General features: G+C 44.5%; 1 protein-coding gene across 6 annotated transcripts in view; it reads left to right on the top strand.

Moving 5' to 3' along the window:
* Positions 1-18,005, top strand: part of GATA3 (GATA binding protein 3) — a 60,585-nt gene that overhangs the window by 14,653 nt on the left and 27,927 nt on the right. The window contains exon 1 of one of the 6 annotated variants that reach the window (XM_069229253.1): positions 16,521-16,815. The exons of 1 other annotated variant lie outside the window; for it this stretch is intronic. The gene's annotated coding sequence lies outside the window, so the exon portion shown is untranslated. Of the gene's footprint in view, positions 1-16,520; positions 16,816-17,739; position 18,005 lie in introns of those variants that run through there. 4 more of the 6 variants (XM_069229256.1, XM_069229254.1, XM_069229251.1 and 1 more) reach the window with 4 other exon arrangements.

The raw sequence follows: 18,005 nt of genomic DNA, 5'->3' as shown, positions 1-18,005 counted from the left end.
AATCTTTCTGGAGACAGAACGTACTTTTGTCTAATGGAAGCTTGGAGTCATCATATAGCGCTCAGGGTTAATGTGCCTGTTGCAAAGAATGTGTACTAGGCAAATCACAAAGTGCATGTAATGTAAAAATGTCAAACTTACTCTGGCGATTTATGTTCTTTCTGGAGAGAGAACGTAATTTTGTCTAGTGGAAGCTTGGAGTCATCATGCAGTCATTACTAAGAAGATCAGAGTGCATATAATGTAAAAACGATACTGCCAATTGAGTTTGCGCTCTGAGCCAAGAGAACATACTTTTGTCTAGTGGAAGCTTGGAGTCACCATAAGGTAGCACGCAGGGTTAATGTGCCTGCTGCAAAGAACGTGTACTAGGCAGATCAGGGTGCAAATAATGTAAAAACGATACTGCTGATCGAGTTCATGCTCTGAATGCTGTGAGCGCCAGGGCAGCCAAGAGAATGTACTTTTGTCTAGTGGAAGCTTGTAGTCATCATAAGGCAGTGCACAAGGTTAATATGCCTGCTGCAAAGAATGGGTACTAAGCAGATCAGAGTGCAAATAATGTAAAAACAATACCGCCAATCGAGTTTGTGCTCTGAACGCTGTGAGGGCCATGACAACCATGAAATGAGAACAAAACAAATAAGTAGATCAGAGTACATATAATGTAAAAACGATACTGCTGATTGCGTTTGTGCTCTGAGCACTGTGAGAGCCATTGCAGCCATGAAGCACAGCCAAATGAAAAAAGTAGATTGCCCACGCTGAAGTATATTGGCATGCGTGCAATTATCCCTGTAACAGTGTTGGTGTCCAAGCAGTAACCACAGTAACCAAACCTCCCCAAGGTGGGACAATTGTAAAGTATTTTCCAATGACATCAACTGATTTTTGAAAGGCAAGCCAATGAACAAATGAAAGTGATTGGCGTGAGGTGGGTGCAGTTAAAAGCCCACAATACTTAAAACAGGTCAAATCGCTTGTGCGCTCACCTAAAAATGCCAGAGAATGGAAAGGAGAGTACAAGAGCAAGTTATATCATAATGTTTGATTAAGGTCCTTATTTTGGGGAGGGGGTGAGATTATTGGAGTAGGAAACTGTTAGGGGACGTGGGAAGGATTTAGAGTCAATGTTAGAATGTTGTTTTGTGCATAGTAGTAAATGCGGGTCCTGGACGTTGTAAGGGTTAGTCCAGATTGCTCCCAAAAAAGTGGCCTTTTGCACATCTTTAATTGAGTGGTGTAGTTATTTCCTTCTCAGCTCATCTCTGACTCCTTCCCATTGATCAAAACAAGTGTACATTGTGAAGGAATAAATCAGTTTCCAGGCTGGAAAGGGGGATAGAAACAACCACAAATACAGAAGAGGTGTAATGTAAGGGGGTTCTCAGTAGGGTACAACATAATACCTGTGGATGAAAAAAACTTGTTGATAGTCTCAGGTGAAAAAATATGCTTAGATATTTTTACATGATAAATGCAATTCACACAGGTTTTCCACATAAACCCTGGAAATGTTACTATTGCAGGGTTTTTGGCATTAAATGGAAAATATATGTGAATTCTAAAAAGTTGGAAATCTGCCCTCCTGCTTGGTCAGAGCCTGAGTGTGGATTTCCAGCTTTTTTGTGAATCAGACCAGTGCTCTACTCTGAAGATGTTAGTAACTCACTTGTTTCACCGGGAGTCCATTCTGGGTGGACAACCGTAGATATCTAACCAGCCAACGTTACACCATTAAATTGGAGCTGTGGCCTGGTGCTTTACTGCAAAGCACCTTATGCACTGATAATAAAGTCTTATGTTTTCTGGTAAAAAGGTGTAGTGCTATCAATGCTGAAGATACATTATCTGTGTGTATCTGATCTAGAATTGAGTGGCCACATGATTTCACAACCTTTGGAGCTTAGGTTCTTGGTGGAAAGCCCCCATAAGGTCTGTTGCATACCTGATCTTAGAAAGAGCTGCACAAGGGTAATCTTTTGAGACAGCGAGGCAGAAACAGTTTCCCAAAGAGAACGTTTAAGAGGTAGAACATTCTTTAATGGTATTATTCATCTGGACATCGTGAACAGGTTTATGTCCTCAATGACTCCAAAGTTACAGACATTTGGAGAGTGAGGCAATGTATACCCTGGGGAGGGGTCCAGTCAAATGGAAATTTACCACAATGGCCTATGTCGAGAGCCACTCTGCCACCACACAGACATTACGACAAAGCCAGTGATTTGCAAAGGTTGATACTGAGAAGTGTAAGAGGTTTCATGTGATGGCCTGTGGACTTTTTTTTGCAGACTTTTTTGGTTAGGCCTTCTGCTGGTGTTGAACTTGCTGAATATGGTAGTGTACAGTGTCAGGACTAATAAAGGTCTAACTGCAGAATGACAGAGCTGACAATAGTGGCTGGATCTATTTGGTAACTAAAATCCACTATGTGGTAATTGCATAATTGCTGAGCTGGAGCCACTATGGAAGATGCAAATGGAAGTACTGGAATCTGCCAGTACACATCCAATGTTGTTTGATCAAACTGTTGGCTTATGATATTCCACTTTGGAGGTCGTTTCTTTTTAGAAAAAGTAATATTAGAACCCCTTGTAAATGTACAGGGCAAGTCATACAATCTGAGGGGAGATTAGAAATCCTCCATCTGTTTAACATATCTCTACCTTGTCACTTCAGAAGGCTGAAGTCATCTGAGAATCATGTATTACTTTCTGAATTAGTTGAACTGGCTTTGCTTTAAATGTAGAGCATGGTGGAAACTGGTCATGTTCTTAGACACCAGGGATAGGATTTTTACTGTGGCATAATCCTCTGTGCAGCCAAATGTGAAAGAGCTTAGAGGAGTCAGCACTGATGTTCTTCAGGTTTCTGAAACAACAGGCAGCAGACAGGGTGGCAGGACTCTTTCTTGATGAGGCATGGCCAGAGCAAGGTCTTAGGATATAGCCAAATATGGTGAGGTTCATTATGGTGAGAAGATGATGTTAAGGCTCTGAATGGCTCTGTCAATGGAGAAAGTTGAGATCTGCGAGAAGATGTGACTGTTTATGTCATTGATTACTCCTTGTGCTGTTAGTAATGAAGCAAATCTTCACCAAGATATTAAAGTTGCCCTTGCGGTAGACATACGCTTAAATGGTCAGCATGTGCTTGGCTAGATCAAGAAGATCAGTGAGTGGTGGTAGATACACAGAGGTGAATGAGGAGATGGCCATGGGATGCATTTCTCAGGTAGAAAAATACTTGTTACTTGAACCTGTACTTTCCAGTCAGTAGCATGATCGTTGACAATGGCCAACTTGATGTTAAGTTGTTGTTTTGTTTTACATGAGGTTGCAGTAACATTTTGGAAAAAGGTCCTTGAGTCCAGGAGACAATTCATCCGGTAGTCCAGATTTGTGTTAGCAAGGGGGTAAGGAGACAAGACTTTTACAATATTATGGATGTGGCCTTTGTGCTTCACTGCTGATCTGGCATTTCAGAATGCTCCCTTGAAACTGTTCACTATTGGAGGGGTGGGAAGATAATGCAGTGAAATGAGAGTGGTGGCACTTGATGAATAACAGATCCACAGGGTTATAGGGGAGCGAGGGAGGAAATCCAAAACAGTATTAATTGGGCAATGCTACGTCTTTGGACTGCCTATGTTTGCAGTTTTCCATAGTCAATTGACCAGTGGCCATGAACCCACAATATGTCTTGATAGATTGAATGCATAGCAACCTGAGCTGCAGCACCCGAATATGATTCAATCTACAACAGCATAGCATTCAGTGCCTGCCTGCACTAGGCAGGATCTAAATTGTATCTATTGCAGTAAGCACTTTCGTCAGAAATGACTGTACTTTGGATCAGAGTGCACAGGTTAAAACAGGTAGTAAAAAAAATATTGAAGTTGTTTGTAATATTAACCAATGGTTAGAGTAGACAAGAACGCAGAGGCATCATGTGATACCAACAGAGGTCAAAAGTCATTACCTGTTTGATTGTGGCACATGAGGGTCAGTCCCCAGGTCCACAATCAACTCAATTCAAAGTGATGGCAGTTAAGGTACTATTTTAGAAATTTCTTAGGGATGTGTGAGAGAGGGGACAGATGATGTTAAGATGGAGGATGTGAACAGTGGTAATTAGGAAAGATCAAGAAAGATCTGAAATAGGTGGGGAAGAGGATGATGATTAGATGGTGAGGCAGTGCGCATACTTCGATGTCAAGGAAAACCGAGGATTCATCATGTGCATGTCTGAAATAGTATGAAGGTCAGAAGAATGGATTTGAAGGTTGGTGTCATGAATTTGTAAAGTGATTGTGATTGTTTGAATGTAGTCCACCAGTCAGCATGGTGAGTGGGAGTAATCATTATTATTGCTGATCTTAATCTGCATCTTGATGCCACACATGATCGTGACATCACCAATTTTATAGACGATCTTGCAGCTATGCAGCTTACTTAATTAGTTATGGGTGCCACACATTCTGCTGGCCATCTTCTAGATGTGGTCTTTTCAAACCTTGTCTTCCTTCAGGCCTCCTCCCCTCTCCTGATGTAATGGAGCGATCATTTTATGATCTCTTTGTCCATCTGCTTACCCCATCAAGCAGCTCCCTTGGGCTCAAATTCAACCCACAAACGCCCTTGGATTAAGCTGGACTTTCAAAAATGTGGGCACTTTATTCAGGCACGCCACCCCCACTTGGCCTCATATGTGGAGGAAGCTATCAGCTCTCTGCAATCCTAGTTTACATCAGCCCTAGATGTATTTAATCCTGTTAGACAGGTTCCTGTGAAGAGGAAGCCCACTGCTCCTTGGTTTAATGAGACTCTTGTTTGGCCAAAAAGCATTGTAAGGCTTTAGAACGTCTCTGGAGGGAAACTTACGATCCTGTATCTAAAGCACCCTATGGATCTGCTATCAAATTTTACCATAAACATATTATGAAATCATGAGCAGATTAATTTGCAGATATAATCAGTAATAGGAATAATCCAGCCAAATAAATTTACAACCTAGTGAATAGTCTCATAAAACATGTGCTTGCTACCTATTCCATTGAAGCCTCCAGTTCACATTGCGAGAAATTAGCAGTATATTTCACTGGTAAGATTATTAATATTTACTCTCACTTTCCTTTGGCGGCTTCTGATGTTTGGTCAAATTCCACTGTGCAGTCAGCAACCCTATAGTCTTGTTGCCCTCCATGCGAATCCTCCTTTTTATCCTTCTGCAGCAAAGTAAAATCTGGGTCACCATTAACCCTGATCTTTTCATTAAGTACAGGAGTTTCCTTTTGAATTGTGCTAGAGACTGTGAACCTTTCTTTGTTCTCTGCCTCTGTGCCCAGATCTTGGAAGCATGCTAACGTTATCCACCCTTTGAAGAAACCATCTCTGGAAGCCTCTAAGCCAGAACTGTGTTGCCCCATTTCCCTCCTCTCTTTCCTTGTTAAAGTTAGGGAGAGACATGTCATTGGCATCCTGACTACGTTCTTGTAAGACAATCACATCCTCAGCACTTCCCAAATTGGCTTCAGGCCTGCACACAGTAAAGAATCTGCTCTCCTTGCGGCTACTGAGAAACTGCAGTGCCCTGGATCAGGGCAGATCTTCAGCCCTAATCCTGCTTTATTTGAGTGCCACATTTGTCGCACTGTATTACAAAATCCTAATCTGGCACTTGCAAAACATCGGCATAGGAGGGTCCATTCAGACCTGGTCCTTACTAGCAGGGCGCTCGTTTCAAGTCATGTCTCCACATTATGGCATTCAACTGCATGCCCTACATTGTGGCGTTTGTTGGGGCTCTTTCTTAATCCCTACTCTATTTAACATATCTGTTCAATCATTGGCACAAGTCATCAAATCCTAGGGCCTTTCGGTGGTGTTGTACGCCAACGATACCCAGCTTATTCTCTCACTTTCAGAAAACACTAGACAAGACATGGCCAATCTTCAGAAAGGTGTGCTTGCTGTGGCTGACTGGATAAATAGTAATTGTCTCTGCCTAAATGTGAATAAAACAGAAATACTGCTGATAGACAAACACATCCATTCCTGGGGGGAACTTCCTCCCTGGGGCCTTGTACTAACCTTAAGTCCTCCCTTAAAAACTTGGGAGTCTGGATGGATAACACTCTGGCTTTCGAGGCCCAAGTTAAAACTGTAGCGGGAACTTGCTTTGGGCTCCTGAGTAGCCTTAAGTCTATCCTAGGCCTTTTTGATTTTCCCACTTGACACACCATAATTCGGGTGGTAGTTATGTCCTGTTTGGATTATTGCAATGTTTTGTATTTGGGAGCCAACAAGTCAGACTTCAGTTGGCCCAAAATGATCCAGCTCAACTGCTTTTCTCACTTCCCAAATGTTCGCCTGTTTCTGGTCTTCTTTGCAAGCTGCACTGGCTCCCTGTGGAACCTCTTCAAGACTCTTTGCAGTGTTCATAAGACTGCACTTCCAGGGATACCCCATCTTATTCAACCTTATATCTCCTTAACGGCCCTCTCAACCTCTGTACTCTGCTGCCCTTAACTTAGCTATTAAACCTCGAGTTAAAAGAGCAAGAGAGGAGAGGGTGGGCGTTCTTTTTGTGTCCTGGCCCCTTCTCTTTGGAATTCCCCACCCCAACCCCCCTTGAGAAAATCCAGAATTACCTTCTCTTCAGAAAATCTCTTAAGACCTCGTTTGTTCTCTATCTAGCCTTTCTTTTCGCACTTTCTATGTAGGCATTTGTGGCTTGTATTTTTTTTAGGTCTAGTGCTGGGAAGCGCTGTTTCCGGGCAGCTATGTACTTTATAAATAATTTAACATAACATATCATGAGGAGGAAGAGGTAATAGGTTATTTACAGGGTTTGAGGTATTTGGGTTTAGGCAGGAGATGATGTAGGGTATAATATTTGGATACTGGGGATACCAGGCTACATGTAGAGTAACAGGTACTAAAGTATGGACTGGTGCAAAGGTAGAAAGGTATGGGTTAGGGGTGCTAGGGTATAAGTAAATACACTAGACCATATCCCTTGAGTAGAGCATTAAGTAAATAAATTATGAGGTACTAACTTGTATAGGTGCATTGAGAAAAATAGGGTCATAGAAAAGGCTAGCCGAAATAGACCAGGGTTTAGGATGAGCACTAATGAGCAGATGACAGAAAGATGGTCCCCCACCACAAAGACAGGGTAGTTAGGGTATATATGAAGAAGAGGGGGAGGTTGGGATTAGGGATTCATGTGTAAAAGAGAAATAAGGGATATATCTGTCCCTGGAAATAAATAGGAATGTCTTGCACATGGATGACATCCACCACAATTGAATAGTATGCCATTCACCTGGCAACAAAATGGGGAAACAGGTTCATGGAGAACGTTAATCTAGAACAAGTTTACTTAATTCTGTTTTTCTCCAGATTCCCAAAAACCTCTTTTACAGACCCAGTGCATGTCATTCAGAGCCTCGAGCAGGGGATATGATCACACAGACCAGTGTATGTCTCACAAGTCCATCAGCGGATGATGTCATCTAACAGACACAATGCAAAGAACCCATAGCCACCGGAAAAGGATATGACCTTTTCAGACTGAATGCACGGCATTTAAGTACGAACAGAGGATTTGATCTTGCAGACCCAGTGTTCTGAAACAAGAGCCACGAGCAGAGGACCTGATCTTGCACACCTGGTTGAGGGCACCCAGAGCTAGCAGAAGAACATCTTTCAAGTCCAGTGATTGATTAATATGTCTTTAAGTGAGATTGTTTTTTTCTTCTCCTGATGAGCAGCGTGCTCCTCACATCACCATCCCTGGCACCAATGAGTACAATCTGAGGAACAAAAACAAAGTATGACGCATACTCTCACTTCCAATAGTGTCAAACATTTATTTAATATATATTTATGACTCAAACCCTGTTGTCCCTTTTAGGCCGTGGTCGGGTGTCAGTTCAGTGGTAGTACCTGTTAGTAAGAAGTCAAAGCATAACTCAGGGGAGGCCATGTGCAGGTTCATTCTAGATGCACTAAGCACTAAGTCATCACAATCAATAATAGTCTTTTCCCATTCCGAGGTATTTTCTTTAAGAAATCGTCTTCGTTGTGCACCTAGATCAGCAAATCAGTGCACATTACGAAGGCTGGTCATGTTTGTGTAAAAAACATATTAACTCTAGTTTTACACAGAGTAAGGTAACCGCGACGGTGACTACTTTATACTAAAACAGCTGCGGAAATGTTAACCTGGGCGCAGACGTCGTCAGTGATATTTGTGATGTTGCAATGTGGGATACAAAGCGAGTGTCCGTGTAGCGCGAGATGAAACTAAGTACCTTCAAATGTAGCGGCCATTGCAATTGTGTACATTTAACAAAGTAGCAGTAGGATAATTCATGTTTTTGTAAAGCTGTGAGGAGGCCACAGTGATTCCCATCACCATGCCAATTATCGGCCAATCGTGCCAATCAAAACTGGTAATTCCATTCCTACTAATTGCAGATGGCTATTGCTGGTACCCTAAAGAAGCTTAGGGCATCATCACACAAGGAAGTCTGTGTGCACTAAACATCCAAAATGGCTGGTATAATAAAAACTACTGATCACAGAAGTGTTGTTCCAGATTCCTCAAGAACGCTGAGCCATTACCTTCTGCAGTTTAGTATAGGGACCCCGAGGAAGCTTTATCTCAGCCCTGCTTACATGTGGTCCCTCAAGATCAGGTTTTCATTGACTGTCTGGCATTTCAGGCCACATGGCTTGACTTGGATGTTCGCAATGTAGGACAATTGCAGCTTGTGTATACTGAGATGCGGTATAAGGGCTAATTGAACTCAACGCTGTCCCTAGGAGATCAACGACTACCTTGAAGTGCATTTCAAACACCTTTGAATCACACGTGTTTGTTCCTAGACCCCAGATCAAAGCGAAATAAGACAGACAGACAGACATGTGATGCAGGGGAGAGACATCTGCGGAGAAGGCAGCCTGCTGATACAAGGTGAGAATGCTGATCGCTCCACAGATCTCGTACCTGTGCTGTCATGTGGGCCAGATATACTTGGTCAGTGCTACCCCACAGCTTGCTGTACTGAATCTTGGAGCACCTTTACTTCCTTTGGGGGCTCTTGTAAGCTGGTCCTAAATTGCCTGACTTTCCCTTCTGCTGAGGAGGTGATTCTAGTTCACAAGAAAGAACATGTAATATGTATGCAGCTCAAGTGAGACACCAGGGGAAGTGGTATGGTTCACCGTGATTCCAGCTGTACTGACTTGGCACCATGCGTCTCCACACCAGAAGCACGCATGGGGCCCCAGCTTCGCATCAGGATGTTCCTCTTCAAAATATTGGCCACAGGAGACAACTACTTATCCCTTTCAGGGAGCTGTACAAGACAGACATGAGCTTAATTTGACATTTTAAACAGGCAGCCATTCAGGAAGGCAGTTTCTCTTTGTCAATCAATCTTGGAAGAACAGGCTTAGAGGGCAAATTATGTGTATTCTATAGGAAAGCCAAGCACCTGAAAAACAATTCCTTCTATGGGCACAACATTTCTGGTAGGGATTGGAGGCAAATAGGCACATGACCACAAGTTGGCCATCTACGGCAGGACCACTATACTGCAGGAGTGCACCCTCTGAGGAGGGATTTCTTTGCTACATTACGTCCATATTATAATTTTAACAAGAGACTATCTGGTGCAGTTACAAGGTCAATGGTAGACTTCCACCAGCAGTACAGCTGTACCGTCAGTGCTCACAGACTATGAGCAACTAGTCAGTCTCATACATAGCTAGGAGAATGAGCTTACTCCCTTGTGTTTCTCTAAAACCAGTAGCTGACAGATTTGCTCATCTCAGTTTAAACCACATCATTAGAAGTGCCAACTTTTACAGATAAAAGCCAACAAACACAGATGAGATAAATATTTTCAGGTCTGACTATTATTTTCATAAGAGTATAATACTCAATGGGGTCATGAACTATATTTTGGGCATGGATCAATAAAGTATTTTCCATGTTATCCACAACAATGTTTATGAATGACAATTAACTGCAATATTATGTGACAGCCCATTCCTGGCACTTACTTGGCTGTGTACCTTGGCAACATAATCCAATCCTGGTAGGGTGAAACTTGTTGATTATTAAGAACGTTTAACTGGATGGGGTAACAAGGCTGCACGCCCAAAGAAACGTACATATTGATATACAATGATGGCTACAACTGAGTGTGCACACACATAGCATAGTACCCAGTTTGGGTCTCACAAGCATTTTTTTCTGAGGAATGCCTTGGTGCTTTTGCCAAGCTACCAAGATCAAGTACAGGATTCCTCACAGAAACCGGATTTTAGTTTCAAGTGCTAAATTGTGTTGACTGTGAGTTCTCACCTGTGGCGCACATAAAAAAAGAGATCATTCCCTTTCCCCAGTTTAACCATTCAGTTTCCGACATTAGGCCTTAGATATGAGAACCTACAATACCACGTCTTTACGCGACACAGCTAAGTGAACTAATTACCTTAATAAGGCTTTGCAGTGTCTCTTCTGCTATGATGTGAGAACTGATGATAAATCCACTTCGAAATGTTTTCTACTATATGAAGGATACAAGGAATGGCTACTTTGAGGCAACAAGAAACACAGCCATATCCACATGGTACATATAAAGCCTGAACCTAGGCACATCTGCACAGTGATTCCCTGGGGACTATTGTCTCACTTGATTAATTGACCTAATGGTAGTTTTCAAGATATTTTATGGTCCCATCTATTTATCCATGTAAATTTGTGGCTTGGCACATTCCATGATCAGCATCGCCTAGCTTCCTTAGTAATTAATGATGATCTCTTTTTCATCACAGTACTATATTACCAATTGCTGATTGACATGAACATGGGAGTTAGCCTCTGTCCACAGCCAGACCCTCTTCTTTATAAGATTATACACAGAGCGGACCAGGCAACCTTCAGCATCTGGGTCTGTTACATATAAAATCCCACTATTATTCTGCGAACAGAATCATTCTGGAATTGTGCATCTGCTTCCTGAGGAACAGTGTGTGATGAGTGGGAGACAAAATGTTACCTACCATACTACTTTGGGGCCGGCCCTAAAAATTTGACCTTAGAGAAGCTCAGAGGAGTTCCTCCTTAACCTCTCCCCCAGTGGCAAAAGAAGTCAAGCGTAGATGATAACCCGCTCCCTCAAACAGGGCTGCTCTAAAGTACCAACCACAGTACTCAGTGTGACCTTCATATCCTTTTTCTTTTTAGAGGTGACCACCTTGGGGAAACCAATACAGGAAAAAAAACGAAATCAAAGCTTGAGCTGGACCATGGTGTTTGTGCTCCTGAGTCTACACACTTTTAGGACACTGTTGCATGGCACCCAAGAAGTATATTGTTCCACAACGTTGTTTGGGGATCTTATACACTGCGCCCATCCTTCCCAACTGAATAGATACTCCACTATAAGCAGTGGTATCAGGTGATCTCCGCCTGAGTTTCCAGATAACTAGCAAGTTGGGTAGATCTGATAGCACTTCAGAATATTTACACTCAGGGCTTAATTTGTAATAGAATTGGTGCCAATGACCAAACCTCTGCTCGGAATCCTGCAGTTGATGATACTAAATGTCAGTGGGTCGACATTCATTCGAACAAAAGTTCTTCCTCGGTCATTGGTGCTACACCCCTTCCCTACTCCACGCCAGATTCACGCCCGGGCGATGCTATTTGCTGTAGTCCTCCTGCAGAAGCATGAATTAGGCTCAGGTGCAGATAACTTCCTATATAGGTTTATTGTGCAATCAGTCCCTTTGATCTTACCCCAACTGTGCTTGTGGGAGAACCAGTCTCAATTGCTTGTGCTCGGGACCATATGTTACAGTTCTCTGTCCCAACCATAGGTGAGGATTTGCAGTACTTGCTTGTTGTTGTTTTTATGGTCGAGGAGGGAGGTTGAGAGCCACTCGTATGTTCAGAATGCACGGCCTCCTATCTGAACAGATTAATTGAACTAAGTGGGCTTTGGCATAGCGATCCCAGAGTCTTGGAACGTTGTTGCCCATATCTGAGCCAAAGTAAGAGCATCCTACAGAAAGACAGCTATGATTAGATGTATGTGAAATTTGCTTAATTTGCTTTCACATAATTACGCGAAATTAAAGGTGAACTGCACTAAATCATGTATAATTACGCAAAATGCAAATCTGTCATTTTGTTTTATTATTCAGTGCAAAATGCATCCTCTTATCAATTTTTAGCACAAGGATGCATTTGAACAAGAGCACCAACGTGCCTAAAGCAGCAATAAAGAGCAGACAAAAGGACATGCTTGAGCTAGGAACTTCCTTGTCTTGAGCAACAGAAGCGGCAGTCCCATCCTTCATCTCTACCTCTACCAAATGATAGTGCCAGGAAGAACTAACCAGAAGCCTCTCACTAACAAATTCTTCATGGAATATCTAAAGGTAGCCCTATCTTCACCCTCCTCACTTCAGTTTCTTTATCTCTACCCTCATAAATGTAGGCAAACCACTGTCAGGTGAATCTGTTCTCATCCTCCATCTTGTGACAAGCTTAAACTGGGGGAATCTAAAATGGATCCTACTGGCTTATGTACTCAGACTCACACACATACATACACAGTCAATACCCTGCATGCTTTCCCTGCGTATTCTGCATGCACACACACTTGAAATACCCACAGGATATCAGCTCAAGTTTCTGGGTTTCACATAGCAGTGGAACTTACTCAAGAAAGGCCAGTAGGCTTCGTCTCATTGACATAAAATGATTTGGTCACATTACGGAGTGACAACACAAGGTATGCTGCTGCCACTGGTTTATGTGTTCATGCCAGGGCAGGGACAATAGCCCTCTGGCAACCAGGAGGGCATGCTTGGTGTGCCCCTACAGGTCACAGGACAGGTCCTGAAACATGCTTTGTTAGAGATAGCCCTAGGCATCTGCGCACATGCTAGATTAATGTGACAGCGGGCCAAAATAAAAGTCAGATACCCGATTCTCATGCAATTGGGCAAAGGGAGCAGGGGAACATGCCTGTGTACCATGAAGGGGACCTTTCTGCCCCACCAATGTCTCGGGCCACCAGTGAGAATGACCTCAACAGCACCAGTCTATGGCATCCCAAGCCACCAATGCATAGAGGACATTAACAGGGCCAGTGAATGGCATTTGCAACCACCAGTGCAGAACAGGGCATTAACAGATTTGCTGGATGATAACTAGAGGAGTCACCACAGAATATGACTTAAACGGCGCCATTGCGTAGCGAATAAGTCATACGTGAAGACTTCGGGTCCATTCTCCTGACCCTGCAACTTTCCATGCGATCAGCACAGAATAAGAACTAGAGGCGTCAGCGCATGTTCACTAAAACCAGTATTCGTATTCGTACAAAATACGAGTCTTTCAGGACCAGCGCATGGCATCGCTTGCCACCAGTGCCGAATATGTCTCTTGCTACTGGTGAAATGTCACCGCAGCCCAAGTGGTGCTGACGAGCCTTATGGGCAGTGCCTCCCACACCCCCAGCAACCTTCAGAAAAACTGCCAATAAAATGGAGATTGCTTGAACTCTACACTAGACCAGAATCTGTCAGATATTCTAACGGGGCTTTTGTTGGGGGACTTAAACTGTTTTATTGTTGGGGAAGGCACTTAAGATTTAACAGCAGTTATGACATGGATATCTCAAAATGCGGCCCCCGCCCCCAGGCAGTTCTTCATGATTTGTTGGGGGGGGGGGGGAGGGGGTAGGGGGCGGGGGGCGGGGAAGGTACTTTTACATCCATCCACTGGCTTCAATTCCACAGAATTATGCTTCTCCAGATGGCACCAATGGGAAAAGGAGGCATTTTGTACTGTCCAAGTGGGAGACGGCTTTGTATTTCTGCCCCTTTAATGTTTGATCCAGGTGCTAGGTGATGTCTGTCCCCTGGTGCTGGCCACACCATTCACGGTGTTCACAAGATTTGCAAAAGGGGGAAGCCAGCTGGACTCTGTTCTGAGGGTCCAAGTATATGAACGATTTTTCTCAGACACTGGTTACACGGGCCGCTCGTGTACACAACTGAACGAAAAAATAGCTGTGTTTCTACAGATATCGACCTTAGCCAGGACTGAATGATTGCACGACCAGAAAGTGGGCATTGGTTCCACACACATTACACGTACGCATCACAGCAAAACAGGTGTCATCTGGTCGTGGACTACGTGAAACGATAGTTCTTTTTTAATGTATGCATTTGAGGTTGAATTTGGTACCGAAGAACAATTGGAACATCAGAGCAGATTTTTGGATTCTGTTTTTCACTAGAGATTACAAGAGTGCAAGGCGGGGAAAACATCGGCACAAGTATTCAGTCCACCTGTAAAAACACGAGGGCTGCGCAAACTTGGTTGACCTTTTCTTGTGTGATGCTCTGCAGAGCAGGGTCTCATGCATGCTATACAGCATAAAAATACATTGTACTTGTTTCACGCGGAATCGTCATTGTTTGTTCCTCAGACCCTCTTAGTCCTCCTGCCCACGCCGGCTCGGTGAGTCGAAGGCCATCGCTGAAGGGTGAGCTGCGGGTTTCGAGGTCGATCCCTTGCAGTGTCGGATCAGACTTCCAATCTTCCAAGGTCGATACACGGAGCACCTTTAAATCTGGTATTAAAAACATGTTATTGCGGTAGCTGCGGGAGCTTGAGAGGGTTTTAACGCGTTACTGAGCGCGATAGTGCGATGTGATGATCCTGAAGCTTCTGCATTGAACCCCCAGCGAAGCCCAACTACCAGGGTTTAACAGGTGGTACCGTCTATCTCTTGGTATACAGACGCAACACCTGCGCCTGCCTCATCCTGTCCGCGTATTATAAGACAAAACGGGCTTGTAACAGGGAATACTTCGAGCAGCCCAGTGAAATGTACCGCCAACACCACAGAAATGTAAGCACTCTCGGTCTGTCGGAGGTTTGTAAATTTAGGGGACAGGTCTCGTCCCGCTCCTGAATTCCTACCTCCCAAAGCTGCTGTGCCCTTCAGAGAGAGGACCCGCGACAGTACGCAGACACTTGTCACTCCGACTCCAGCCACGGTGTACACTCACTCGGTGGCTCGTCGGCCAAGCCGTGAGGAGGGGAGAGCCCGGGAGATGGTATCACAGACAGAAACCGCCCCAGTGCCCACCCTGAATTCTGCTCCGGCTTCCACGACTGAGCGTAACGCGTGATCCTGGGCCCACACCCTACATGAACATTTGCGCATCAAGAGAGTCAAAGAACAGTCAACAACTATAATAAGTGATGTCAGAAAAAAAAGACGTTGGGGTTTGAAGCAGCAGGCGCCTATAACTGCCACCTGCCAATTTAAAGCTACTTTTAAAGCGATGCTAACAAGTACCCGTCCCTGGCAAGACGAAGGACTTTGGTGGGAAGCGGCTTTATAGGGTTCTTTAAAACGAAGAAGCATCCGTATAAAAAAAAATCTGATTATAAATGTGTGTTGTATCTGAATTTTAGCAGATTTTTTTCCAATTCAATTAGAAAGAAACTGTGCAAATAATAAAGGCAGGAAAAAAAGACGGGAAACGCGAGATGGGGTAAGTGACAGAAGGGGAAGAAAAATGCAAGAGAGAACGTCAGGGAAATAAATAGAGAAAAGCGCGAAGCAGGAGAAAGAGAAAAAGTGAGATGCTCATAAAAGTGCTTATAAAATGATACTGAAAGAAAATAAAACAGGGGTCAGAATGTGAAAAACTATTCCAAAAGGTAAGATATACATAAATGGCGTGACATCAAGAAAACATGGATGGGGAACGATAGGAACATACCGAAAAATCAAATTCGGTGAAAAGAGAAGACTTCACACGATAAGAAATAAAGTTGCGCTAACATACAGCGACTTAATACACAAAAAACGTAACTGAATAGTATTGTGGGAAGTAAACTAAAAAGTACAGCGTATAAAGAAAGGGGAAGTATAATAAAGGTAAACTGCAAGAAAATCATATACATATATATAATTGTTTTACTTCAAAATGTACGCTTTATTGTGCAATTTATCCAAACACCGAAGGAGTGTTTCATACCTTAATACTGAAGAAGTATTTCTATTTCATTTCATGTTGTGCAGTATTTGGTCTGGCTAAGTTGTACTTTTATTTATTTGACACAAACATGCCGGTGACAGCCGGTGCACTCTCACTCGTCTCCACCAGGGGCTGCAACTGAGTTAGTAAACTCATGAGAGGGCGTGGCCAGCAGCTTCTACGCACTCACCAAACCCGCAGCGGGAAGGATTGGAGGAATATTCCGATTGGTCCACTTTGAGCCAATCGGAAAACGTTGCCGCCGGAGGCTGGGGGCCCGGCCTCTGGAGCTGCTCATCAATCACTGTCTAAATACAATCTAAAGAAAAACCCCACAATCTTCCAGAGTTCTCTGAGTGACTCGTAGTTGTAACTTACACTTCGACGGTCGGTTCGTCCCCCTCATACAGTCAGTGGGGCTTGGACAGGAAGATGAAGACCAGGGACAGCCCTAAGACTCATTAGAAAGCAGAGCTTCCGCCGCCCACGCGGGTGGCAGACCTGGGGCGCTGCGGGCGTGAAGCATTTCTGCACGCAGACTCCACGCTTATCCTCGGGTCTCTGCCAAAAACTACACGCAGACGGAGTAAAACGTGACCAGGGAACCTGCACACGGGAGCTCAAATAAATATTTCCGCAGACACCATCCTCTGAAGTTCACCTTGTGTCTTCACGGCTCAATAGATCCCTGCACTCAGAGTATGAAATGGGATAGGTGAGGCCCGCTCCACTTCGCTAGCACATGTTTTAAGCGTGTGGTCGATAAGAGGACACTTCTATTGCGCCCAGTTAACTTTTTCTCAAGTGCACCTTGCCGAGACGGAGGAGGGCGCTCATGTGTAGGGTGTAGTGCAGAGGGCTAAGGTTAGAGTGCGGCGCATCTTGGGCACATCGCTGCACTCACAAAGTGGCAGGCACTGAATGAGTGTAGCGCTTCCGATCTAGTAAAGGGCCTCTCTGAGCTGCAAGACCTCGGTACAGGGAGAAAGGGCTAGGGCTGGTGCCAGCCCCCTGTTCCCCTCACATCCTGTCTTCTTACCAACGCCTTCTAGTTACCCACTTCGCCTCTTCGATGCTTCACCAACACCCCCTGCCCTTTCAGTCATACCTCCTCAGTACCTCACCACACTTCCGCTTCCTTCCCCCTCCCCGCCCCGGTCGGGTTTTACACCACTTCGGCGTCACCTCAAAACCATCCAGCTCGACCCCGTCTCCTCTACACGTCCTCACCCTGGCAGAGGGGTAAAAAAATATAACGCGGTGTAAAGTACAGAGGGGTGTCTAGGGGGCTGGTAAAGAGGGCTTAGAAGTGAGGCTTTACTTTTAACTACTCTTGGACAGTTCCCCCTCCTCCTAAAAAAAACTCACTACCTCTCTACCCTAACCTCTTTACTTCGTCCAGCCACATTTACCACACTTCTCCCTCCTGCCTATCTCGCCTACCGAGCCCCTTAGTTAATTCTACTTTCCCGCCCCTCAACAAACTCTCTTTCCTTATTGGACCCCTCCTCTCGAACTCCTGTTTCCCAGGTCTCAATCACCGCCCCTTCACTAGCCCCACCCCCTGTCTAATCTCCGCCCCTTCTGCAGTTGGCCCCTCCCTCCCCTGCCGATGACAGCCGACCCTCTTTAAGTTGCGTCGCGCCACAGCTGTCTGAGAGCACTGAGCCTCCTGGCGCCATCCCGCTGCCTGCAGGAAGAATGCCTTCAGTGTAACAAAAAAAAAAAAAAAAAAAAGATTCAGGGAGGAGGGGAACTCAAAACACGCCAACCCCTCCGAGCAGGGCCACTGCTGTCACACAGCCCCCAGCGGCAGAGCCCAGGGACACTTTGCATCAGGTCAGTGCTCCCAAACATCGGCTCCTACTGCAGCCCGAGGTGCGGCTGCCAGCGCAGGAGCAAAAG

Source organism: Pleurodeles waltl, chromosome 4_1 (genome assembly GCF_031143425.1).
Source record: "Pleurodeles waltl isolate 20211129_DDA chromosome 4_1, aPleWal1.hap1.20221129, whole genome shotgun sequence".
Taxonomy (NCBI): Eukaryota; Metazoa; Chordata; class Amphibia; order Caudata; family Salamandridae; genus Pleurodeles; species Pleurodeles waltl.
This window is presented reverse-complemented; position numbering and strand designations above follow the sequence as displayed.